We start from the raw sequence: 12835 nt of genomic DNA on the forward strand, positions 1-12835 counted from the left end.
AATGTAACATTTGTCTGGGGGTTGCACATTTCTCTAAATGTATGTTTTAAGCAATCAGGTCCTCCCTGGATTCAGTCGGTACCGCAATATGGTGGTTTTCCCCCTCTCCTGCATATATGTCTGGTGCATACTCAAATAAATGCTCTCTTTCAATAGCTTCTGACCCAGCTAAGTTAAGCAAAATGAATGCCCTTGTACATGCATCTTTCTCAGAAAAAGCTGCTTGCATGAAAATATCATATTCCTGCTTCAATACTCTCCAATTCCCTGCTAAATTATGACCAAACACAAGTGGACTTGGTCTGCGAAATGCCTCTGCCATATTAATACACAGTAGTGAAAGTGCTTAAAATCATGTACGGACATGCACACACACACACACACACACACACACACACACACACACACACACACACACACACACACACACACACACACACACATATATATATATATGTACCAGAACTTTATGCCAGTACTTGTAATTATGCCCAATAGCACAACAAACTCTTTGAAATAACTGTACTTTGCCAAATAAATCTCCATAGCAAAATAACACTTTAAAATCACTGTATGTTGCACACAGTAAACTCTTTGAAATAATTGCATCATAATAAAGCACACACTCTGCAAACACTTTGCGCTCTCAATGATAATTCAAACAACTCTAGTTATGCTTTGAATGGCTTTAGTCAATGTGAAATAATAGTCTGTACCCAAACACAGTCTTTTACTAAAAAAATGCATTTGCCTTGCTTTTTAAGCTTAATTTGCCCTTTTATTATACTTGTTATGCCCTTTTATCTTTTCTCATGCTCATTATACTTTTCTTGTGCACAATTTACTTTAAACATGCTCGTTATGAAAACCAAAAATAATTATGTTACATATATATAAATATATGTATATATTATAAATTCACGAGCCCCATATGAATATCTGTGCTAGTTGTATCAAATATCATGCTTTTGAACATTTCATTTAATTAATAATGTGGTTTGTGCTTTTTGTTTGCTTAATAATATGTTTTTGTGCTATTTGTTTGATTAATAATGCATTTTGTGCCTTATAAATGCGCCATTTCATTTTCTTTGCTAAATAAATCATTTGTTTAGTTTTCTTTACCTTTAGCTCACTTCTGGCCCTTTTTTGTTTCTCTGTGCTCTGTTTCACTCAACCTGCTTAGTCTACCTTCACCTTCAACTCTGCATCTTATGGCTTGAAGAAGTAGTTCCTCTAATCCCAGTTCTGACCCCATGTTGCTCGTCTGGTGAGGATAAAACAAACGAACATTTGTGGGTTCTGTTCAAGTTGCCTTATTGCACAAAAACATCAGAAATGAGGCTTTGTAACTTAAACTTAAATAAACTTATAAAAAGACTGACTACTGCACTCATATATGTTAACACTCTGGCTGTTCTCTCAAAATGGCACTGCTGCCTGCATGTGTTCACTATTTATATGCAAGTACTACATCTGGAAATGCGTCTTAAAGGTGCAGACACATGCTCTGATCTACAGTTTGTTGCTGTTGTCGTATGGTTATTTAAGACCTTTTGCTGCTGTTATGCTTGTGGTAGGTGTACATATCTAAGCACCACAAGCTACCTATGCTTTTTCCTGAATTTAGCACATATTCCAAAACAGACTGCTTGTGGAAATTACATTCACACTCATCATGAATTAGGTGTAGGGAACCACTCAACTTGTGACATTAATGTACCTTAAATGGTGAAAAACTGTGGATTCCTAGGCAGCTCTCAATATGTAAATGCAAATGGAGTAGGCACTTGCCCCATTCCCACTTAAATTGATATGTGTATGGTCTCAGAATGGCCTTGAGAGTAGAATTAAACTTTTCCACCAAATCATCTTTTTGTGGATGGTAGAGGGTCTTTACTAACTATTTCACTTCACAACAATTCAATTGGATGGGAGATAGGAAATTCACCCCGGGGATCACTTCTGTGGGTCTGCTTGACAGGGGCAAAGGAAAATAATTTTCTTGGGTGGCAAAAACCAGGGTACCATTTGGCTAGGCTTATATAGGCCCTAGGGCCAATAGCCTAGTACCTACCTATGAACCTATGAACCTATAAGTCTGATATGAAATTAGCCCCATCTGTTAGAATTTTGGGGAAGACATACCCTGCTGAAAAAGATTTAGCAGAGTATTTGCTACATTTTTTTTCCAATAGAGGACTAATCTACCACTTCAGAGAACCCAGTAGCATAGTTTACCACCAGCAACATACACCTCTTACCTGGGGTATTTGAGGTACGACTCTGAAATGTTTTTTCAATAACCTGCAAATGCACCAATGCATACTTAGCTGTGTGTTCTGCCTTGCAATTGTTTGACACTACTTATGTTTTTCAGTACACTTTCCAGTATTTGCAATGATTGGCCAATACAAATTTTATATAGGCCTCTTTCTTTTGCATGGTTTACACCCAAATAACCTGAAAAAAGGAGCAATGTGGGATATGGAGAGGAGTACCTCGTGGTAACCCTTGGGACTTCTAACTCCTGTATAATTTCTCCTAATAGCCCTCCTTTAGGAGTCTGCTCTGTGCAATTGCCCCTTGTCATACTATACAGAATCATCATGCCTTTCTGATCCTTCATAGTTCCTCTTCCAATGGTAGTCTAATATTTTTGTCAGCTGTGAATCAGATTGAGACTCATTGCTACCAATCATTGTTTCTCCTGAAGTAACCCTTTCCAAAAGAAATCCAGTGCCGTTTGAGGGCTATGGCTCAGATTTAGGCTTCCTACTACTACATAGCTCCTACATAGCTCTTTCCCTAAAGTAGCCAACTCTGTTCAAGATATAGGTATTGTCTGAGTCTCTCCAATGCTACTTTCCTCATGTAATTGTCACTATTGCTTGCTGCATATAATTGCTTATATTGCATGTATACAAGGTATTGTGCAATCAAAGTAATTTGCTGTATGACAATTTGCTGGGATATTATAGCAACAACCCACGCCTGGGTGTGGGTAATGCTAGATTTACCCATGGTTGGTGTGGTTTGGTCATGAGGGTGAAGCCCGAGTGGCCAAACAAAGCCAACCATGGGCAAATCCAGCATTACCCACACCCAGAAGTGGGTTATTGCTATTACACAATGACGTTATTTAAGAAAAAAAAAAATTACTTTTCTTAAATAATGGCATTGTATAATGCCTCCTTGCTGCCCTTCCACAGCTGTCTGGTATTCTGCAGCAGTTCTGATGTACTGCACATGCGCATGCCTACGCAGTACATCAGAGCTGTGGGCAAAAGCAACGGAGAAAGCAAGATCTCCGTTGCATTTTAAAAACTGTTTCGCTATGTTAAATGAGTTTAACATAGCGAAACAGCTTTAAAAAAAGCAACGGAGAATCTCTGTTGCTTTTTTAAAGCTGTCTCGATATGTTAAACTCGTTTAACGTAGCATGACAGTGTGAAGCAACGGAGATCTTGCATTCTCCATTGCTGTAAAAAAAGAGTTATAGTAATGGAAAATGTCCGGGTGACCGGACCTTTTTCCATTACTATAACTCTGATTTACAATGTGCACGCTGACCAATCAGCATGCACGTTTTTGAATATTTAATAGGGGGTCGTTGTATAATATCAAATAGTGCTACTTGCTTATCCCCTACCCACCTTCACAGTCCAAGTAAACCCAACAAATAGCAGTCCATAAGATGTACCTCCCATGGCCCATACTGGAGTTCTTCTCTAATAACTGATTATCAATAGTTATGTCTGATATAGTACCCCCCTCTTAGAAATATTTTCTTTACCCTCTACCTGGATAAGGTACAGTTCTTTGTGATAATTTGCAACAGCTACTATTTCAAGACATTCATCACTACTATAGTGTAGCCTCTGCTAGCTCTCTCACTTAGCTTGTGTTCCCAACTCTGTCTCTGGGGATGTTTGGACCATACAATGGTCCAGATGGATACATCAGAAACTTTTTACCCTAAGACCTCATTGTGTACCAACATGCAAATGTTTTCCACTTTGCCTGTGGGTCTTGCTATGAAGGTTTAAATTGCCCCTATAGTTCCTTCACAACCTTATCTAGTACTGGGTATCACTTCTTGTACAATTGCGTCAGGCTGTTTAGATTGGGTCACCCATTTGCCTATTTCCCCAGCAGTATTGTACTGCCAGTTTTTTAAACAGATTGCCATGCCTTATGTAATGTGCTGAGTGCTTTTTTTTATATCATTACATCTTTAAACATTTAAAAGTAATAATCTGACATGCTCTCACTCACCTTTTAAAGTACATACCTATTTGTGCAATTAAACCTTTAATACTATCCTCTATCTTTCTCCTGTTTTTTTCTAAACTTTTTTCTTGAAGTCTCATGAGTAAGTTCAAAACATTCTGATAAACAGCCACTCTGGTGGCGTAGAAGGATAAAGCCCTGACTATGGCCCAGTTGACACAGGTATGATTAGTGGCTCAGGTAACTGATGGAGCAGCAGGGAGGGATGGGTATTACCATCTCGGGGGTGGGTGCGCAGACCTGTAGGTGTCTCCTATGTCAATCTCTGGTGGAGACTGGAGATAACACATTGGAAGGAGTGTCCATAAGAGGTGAATAAGGTGGAGACATGATTGAGCTGCCATTGAGGTGGGGGAATATGCTGCATTCCTCCATTCCATGCCCACCCCTTAGACATACCACTAGCTCTGTGGAAGGGAGAGAGAGAAACAGGGTAGGCCATGAAAATGTAACTCCCCAGATGGATGTTTGACAGAATGACCCTGCCCCAAGTAGTCCTTAGGATCCTTGCTGGCTCAGGTGAAATTTGCAAGCATTGAACCAGGGATATATTGGAGTGCAGCAGACCCAACAAGGAAGCAGGGTACTGAGCCAGCTATCCAAATGAAAGAAAAGGAAGAAGAAAAAAAAAAGAAAAAAAAGGCACATTTTTTCAGATAAACAGTGTTAACATTAAACATTCTTCTCAGTCATCATCAGATATTCTAAGTCTTTTGCATTTTCCATGAAAGCATATTTCATATCTTACACACTTCACAATTTACACCATCTTTTAGTTTTAAAAATGCAACTACACTAAAATCAACTTAAACAACTTGCTATATTTTCTGGAAGATAATTGCAAACTTTACTCATCCTGTCATATTTTTCCTCCAAAAATATTTGCATATGCTTTGTTAAAACACCACTTCTGTATAACCCAAAGGCAATTATGATCACATGACAAACATTTTCCACCAAAACAAAAATCAAATAAGCATATTAGGTACTCTGTATATATATATATATATATATATATATATATATATATATATATATATATATATATATGTGTGTGTGTGTGTGTATCAAAATTAATGAATTGAAGCATAACCTCCAACAAGCAAACTTCATCCTATAAGCATTTCAAAACTCCCTAAAACAATAACCAATAAGCAAATGAAACTACTTCTGTACTTAATGTCTTATTTACCTTATAAATTATGTAACCTCATCTAATAAATTCTCCACCCCAATATTTATCTAACCATCTCAAGGTAAAATGACTCGTAAATGAACAACCCCAGCACATTATGTAATTTAACCATCTGCTCAACCATCTGTACTCATTGTACTTACTATTATACTAATGTCAGCACTAAACATCTGATTTCTTTCTTTTCATTCTTAATTAGTGCACATTACTGTCCTTACATACCTTCCCTCAACATCTAACTCTATGACTCACACACACTACAACATCTGCCTACAGCTCTATACTTAATCAAATTCAGCCCTTCATATAGCCTACGATGTCTTACTGTATTTATGCACAGTTGTCTTAATTTTTTCTGTGACCCCCCATTGTCATTTTACTCCTGCAACAAGTTACTGTATTGTAAATGCTGCCATGCCTGTCTTCATAACTGATGTTAGCTCTGCATCTGAGATTATGCTTCAAATGTTTCTATCACTGCATGTACCTATGTAAATATTGTCTGTATGCTAAATCTAAGCTGTCAAAAATTGATACATTGCCTAACAGACATTTTCCATACAAGCGTAACATTATACAGTAAGTGCTCAAGCAAATATTTACACTGTGTATAAATACCTAATGCTTACCTGTTATAGAACTTTTTCTTCCCAGAAGTCCACTGAAAATGTTGCCAGTAAGCAAATACAAATAAGTAAAATGAGTGAATTAATTAATAATATGTTACATCAAAATGTGTTGGTGCTGTTTTGATGTGTGTTGAGTTAATTTATTTTAATATTTCTGAAAGCTTTGTCCCCAAGATTCTACTTAAAATGTGAACCTCCATACTTGGCATTACTAGACAGCAAAGGTAAATGAATGAATGAATGAATGAATGAATGAATGAATGAATAAATAAATAAATAACTTCTGAATATGTATACTGCAGAGCAACACATTTTTCAGTTATTGTCAGAAATCACAATGAATGTCATCATAGTATGACACATTTTAAAAACAGAAGTGAAGCAGAAAGCTGTAGTATTTGTTTTTTGGCAGCTAATCTGATTGTGGAATTTTTGATTTTCAGGCAGAATTTGGTGAAGATGGGTGACCAAAGTGCATTAGGAAAACTTCTTGACAAAGTCCAGGCCTATTCTAGTACAGGAGAAAAGGTGTATCTGCCTGTTATTTTCATCTTGAGAATCCTAATTTTAGGAACAGCAGTGACATCAGCCTGGGAAGATGAACAGTCTGCTTTCACTTGCAACACTCAACAGCCAGGTTGTAAGAATGTCTGCTATGATAAATTATTTCCTATCTCTCATGTTCGACTCTGGGCACTACAAATTATATTTGTTTATGTACCAACATTACTATATGTGTCTCACATATTCCATTTCACAAGAAAAGAAGAAAACCATAACAAACTACAAGAAGTATGTAAACAAGTCCGAAATAAAGATGGTTTTGATGAGATAAATCTGAATGAAACAAAGCTTTATAATGTGAAAATGGGAGGAGGCTTCCTTTGTACGTATATTGTGAACTTATTATTTAGATCTATATTTGAAGTTGCATTTTTACTTATCCAGTGGTACTTGTATGGTTTTTTATTAGGAACAAGTTATGTTTGTAACACAAATCCATGTCCTAACAGAATTGATTGTTTCATCTCCCGCTCAACAGAGAAAACCATCTTCATTATTCTTATGTTAGTAATTTCGTTGCTGTCACTTATCTTAACACTTATAGAGCTGTGTTATGTTTCTTACAAAATACTGAAAAATTGTAAGAAAGGGGAAAATGTGTTGCTTTCAGAACCATGCCTCTGATGTCTGCATGTCCATTTAATGGAAGCAGTACCCTAAAGTACTTATTAGAATCAGGCTTCACATCCAGTTTCACCAGTGTGCCACATATCTCTGACAGGATACAAACTTGCTGTAGAGAAACTAGTAGCTCTTCCATTTGCTATAATCACAATTAACAGGCTAGTAAACTACATTTCTTTAATTATACTGCTGAATAAAATCAATCTGAAATGGATGACATTTTCATCTCCAGCTGTTATGCTCAGCTCTCTGATGTTTCACTTGGTCAGCAAGACAGAGTACAACCTGCTGCTGAATATGAGTAGCACGCCATCACCTACCTGATTAACAAATGGACATCATTATTGTCACTTACATATATAGGTCAGCTGACATTGAACCAAGCTAGCAAATGAACTAGTAGCAAAGCTTTATGTTCTTCAGGCCAGCAACTTGTATTTTATTACTTAGTGGTAATAACAACGCAAGTACCTTTAAACATTTAAAGAAACATCTCGCTTAATGAGCTGTAATATTATACATATCAGCAGGTGTATAGTGACGCTCAAAATGATAATTTTTTACTAAAGAATAATTCGTATCTCTCAACTCATTTGCTTAAGAATTTTGGGCAAACCAAAAATAATATGCAGGCAAAGCCCTAACATCAGCATTTTTCAAACATCATTGTAGTTCACTTTAAAAAGTGAATAAAACAACTGGTTTAGCATCAACATATATTTTCAAAACAATATGAAGTAAGAAACTTTAATAGCCAGCATTATTGACTGACTATGATCCTCATCTATTTACCGGAAAATCAAAAATGAAAACTTTTATGATGGACAGGCCAAACAATGTGAAGCAAAATCAGAGGCATTATGAAAAATTAAGGACAGTTGAGATGTAGGCTCTGTTTCACGTATATATTTAATAATAAGAACATGTCATAAAGAAATTTAGACAGATCTGAAGACTCTAGGAAATACTAATCTGTACACAATTGTTATTGCATTCTATATGTAGTCTACAGAAACATTTTTTTGTATAATCACTGAAATGTTCTTTCATGTTATGATGCCTACAAACATACTCTGCTGGCCAGAATTGCAAGAATTTTATAAATTATCTTTAAGTGGTTCTTTTAATGGGGGAAACAGACTTTCAGAATTTTCATAATTATTCTGCATGCTGCTGCCTAGTATAAATGGCAGAAGATGTGAGGTTTCAGTGACATGTTTATTCATCTTGCCTAAAAATACAGGAGTTGTCAGCTGCCATGGGTAGATTCTGTTGGTTAGGAGTTCAGCAGTCACTGTTTAGTGGTGCTGAATTTCTGTGTTTGCAGTCTTTTCTTTCAGCGTACATAATCATGAGATGATTTTAATGACAAGTGAGTATGTAGATAGATACTGAAAAGAAGCTTCAGAGTGCTGTAGGTCTTGGCCAGGTCTAGGGTTACAAGCATATGCATGATGTTTAGGTGCTAAACATTATCTCTGCTATTTTATGCTATCTAGAAAGTTGCTAACATGGCACTGAAACTAGATAATGCACTTTGTTTGCAAGTTACTTCATGGGGTCAAACATCAAATATGGATCCTCTTGCTTGCATAGTTTCTTACACTTTCATAGTATTATGAGATTGTCATCATTCCAGATATTGCAGGTGTGCACTCCCCTTCTCAGGTCTCTTTTTACACCATAACTTTCAGTCAGTTGTCCAGTTCAGAAGAAGTGTATACTTTCCCTACCCATTTTTGTACTTTTACCTTGTTTTGTGCTGCTACAACTTGCCTTGCATACACTATCAAGTGTCTTTCATTGAGTGCATGTTTTGATTTACATCAGACTCCTAGATATGCTTACTACCCCTTACCTCTGTTTTATCCAGTGGCCCTGGCATCTCTCCCTCTGTCTCTCTTTTGATTCTATTAGAAGCCCTCTTCTTTAGGCATGTCTTCCATCGTTTTCATCTATCTTCAAGCGGTTGCCATGTTTGCCCACTTATTCTGAGTGTTGACGGTCTTAACCTATTAAGTGTTCTAATTATGCATAACCATCACTTTCTTTATCTCATTCCCTCCAGCGGAGTTAATTTCCAGTTATTGCATACTGAACTTTTTGATGAAATCAAGTTATGTCCTCATATTTAAAACAGATGTTTATATCTCTGGAGCCTTTAGGGTTAGAAGATAAATCTTTACAATGGTAGCATTCAGAAGTCATAATCAACAAACTAAATATTGATTTTACAATATTCTATAAGCAATTTACAATATCTCGGTAACCACTCAGGTTGCACACACACTGTCGACAGCATTTTATTTGTCCATTTGTGAGCTTTCGTATATGACTATGCAGCTCTGTGTGCCACCTGGTTGTTTAGATATTTAGAAAAATATGAACATAATGACAATATAAATAAATAGTATATGAATAACAACTAATATGTCATTGCCAGTGACATGTAGAGGTCAAATATTAGTGCAGTTGTGTTGCCTAACAAGTATACTTTCAATAGCTTGTAAGTAGCATATGAGTAGCATGAGTCTGGAATCATTAACATAAATATCTAAAGGCTGTATTAGACACCTAGAGGCATCAGTAGGATGTAAGTACAGAAACACCTGGAGGTATCACTAGGCTCTAATGAGTTAAGCAGTTCTGCTCTTCATTGTTGCTGAATCTGTCTGTTGCCTTCGCATTCTGTTCATCAAGGACTCCCTGCGCATTATTCATTTTCTCCAGTTTTCTTCTTTCCATGCACTTGCAGGTCCAGTCCCGCTATTTTAGCCCTCTGCAGTATTCATTGATTGGGAACCTGTACTGCTGAGTGCTTCCATTTCCATACCAACACACATACTATCAGGCTACTAATGTTACTTATATGAGCACAAGGTGTTGGTATACCCCAGACTTTGATACCTGGTGACATACAGCCTTTATTCTCAAAACCTGAGGCTATATCCTCCACTCCTTCTTCCATGTTGGAACTCCCTCCCACTTCCGATTTGTACCAACCATAACCACTTTACGTTTAAGACCTTACTTCACTCTCATCTCATATCCCTCTGGGAATGTTCCTGCTCTCAACCCATATAACTCCCTGAGCATTACACCCTGTTTTCTCCCTCCCTCTCTGTTCTCATACCTCACACTAAGCTAATGTGCCACCTAATCCACCTTTCACACCACCTCCTTACTTTTTACCCTACTTCTTTCTACTATTCCCTCTTTTCTTACTTCTACACTAAACTCCTCCTGCCCCAGTTACCCTACCATACATCTCATATGATACCATTGTCAATCTCCTCTGCCTCTACTGTTATATTTCCATTGTATAAACATATGTATTTGTAAATATCTACCTGTAATTGACACCTCTGCTTTACACTGTCTACATCACAATTTGTAATTAATTTTGTTAAACATAAAGGATGTTAGTATCACTTGAGGACTTAAAGTTATCAGCAGCAGATCACATCAGTGACTCACAACTCTAACATCTTCAGAAGTCCCTTAGCTTAAAATACATGTGGACTTATATTATCTTTAATCAATACACATACATGTGACAACATGCACAGCATCAGTCACACTATATAGCAAATCACATACCTACTCAAATCGACACACATACACTAAAACAGATACATACACCCAAACACATACGCTGTTCCAATCCACAATTGAAATTTCTCATTTCTGAACACCAGAAATTCTACAAACACACTTTATGGGATATGCAGATTTACCAACACAAGCCCCTAACAATATCTGTAATGGATTACAGGCAATGTCCAACCACCACACTAACCACCTGCATTGTAACCAGCAACCACTCAAACAACTGAAAGCAAGTTATGAAGTAACACTCCAAACAAAGTCCATTTTTATCCATTTAAACACATAAGGAATCACCATGTCCCCTGTTTAAGTAAACCAGTAATTTGGTGTTGTGGATAATGCACTTTTCATAGGTTATTTAAAATTCTGACTATTTAAGTATACTCATACCAGCTGCAGTTAGAAAAAGTGACTGTTTCCTTAATACATTTCATAAATGAACTGCTGTTTACAACATATTACTGATTGTTTTATTCTCTTTAGTAATGCTGTTGGCTTCTCTCAGCAATTTCCTTAATTTTATAATCCAAGGATGAGTGGGCTATTATTTATCTAGTGTAGGGCCAATCAAGTTATACAGAGCAGATGACTTTGCTTAGTATTCATAATCAATATTACAGCCAGTATTATGTTTGCAATGCCACAGTACTTAATAGAAGAATGGTGATACAATATAATTCAAGGACATCATAAACCTGCAGGGAGCAACATCTCATTTGTAGCTCATTATAATGTTCCTGAATCAAATACTACAGAGTTACAGGTAAAGGAGCTAGTGTTCCCCCATCAACCCATACATTTCAGTTGCAAAAGTACTTATGAACATGCACACAAACACACACACATGCAAACACAAATGCACATACACAAGCACATGTGCAGACACCTGCACACACACACACACACACACACACACACACACACACACACACACACACACACACACACACACACACACACACACACACACACACACATCTGCCATTCATTTCTTTAAAGTGTACCAAGCAACTGCCACAGTTTGTGATGCACATACAGCACAAAAAGCTACAGTTTAAAACACACATGGAGTGCTACAACACCTAGTTTTGACTGCTAATGCAATATTGGCAAATTTCAGTATGCACTGAAGAGCAATTGTGATCAGTCAATTATAGCTTTTACACTTTGCAGGGGGAGGGGTGGGTGGTTATCCTTCACCTCACCATAGCTACTCTGCTCGAGGTATGCTCTACTCTGCTGTTCTGATCCTACTTAAAAATTCCATGGAAATTCACTTGGTTAATTACCATAAGCTATGTCCCTGAACTGCTGTATTTGCATACTGCCTTCACCAGCGAGACCAATGTAATACTAGGGACCAGGACATTCTTACTGCTGTAGCACTGGCACAATGCACTGAGCAAGCCTGCTACAAACAGGATTACACAGTGCACTATGACCTGTAGAATCCTGGCCTTTGTAAATAAAACACAAGTATAGGGAGACATCACCACCCATCATACCTGCTTTCTTCTCTGCACTCATATGCTTTTCCTGTAATGTCTTGGGTATCATCTCTTTGTAAAAATCTGTTGCCAACATCTCCAGACTGTTCAAAAGGCATAATATACTGACTAGCATTTAAAATCACTCTGCCAAACTGACCGTTAGGTTTAGCCTTTTACTCATGATATCCAGCAGGCTTTATTTTTTTGTCCTTCTCTCAAACACTTAATATTAATACAGGTAATTATGCTATACATGAACACTGGACAAATATTAAGCCAAACTCATTATCATTTGTATAATGGAAACACTTCATCACTTCTGCTTCACTTCTATTCCACAAGAAAGTAATCAATAAATATTGTATATGTACTCAAGATTCTTCAATAATTATCCCCATCTGAAAAAATGAAGACATGCTCTGTTACTGATA

The 12835-nt window shown here is 37.0% G+C and overlaps 1 pseudogene; it reads left to right on the top strand.

Annotated features, from left to right (window-relative positions):
* The window catches only part of LOC122804563, a 103788-nt pseudogene extending 96252 nt beyond the window's left edge, over window positions 1-7536 (top strand).
* Window positions 7537-12835: the final 5299 nt, after the last annotated feature.

Source organism: Protopterus annectens, chromosome 1.part1 (genome assembly GCF_019279795.1).
Source record: "Protopterus annectens isolate FY-2018-M chromosome 1.part1, PAN1.0, whole genome shotgun sequence".
NCBI lineage: Eukaryota > Metazoa > Chordata > Ceratodontiformes > Protopteridae > Protopterus > Protopterus annectens.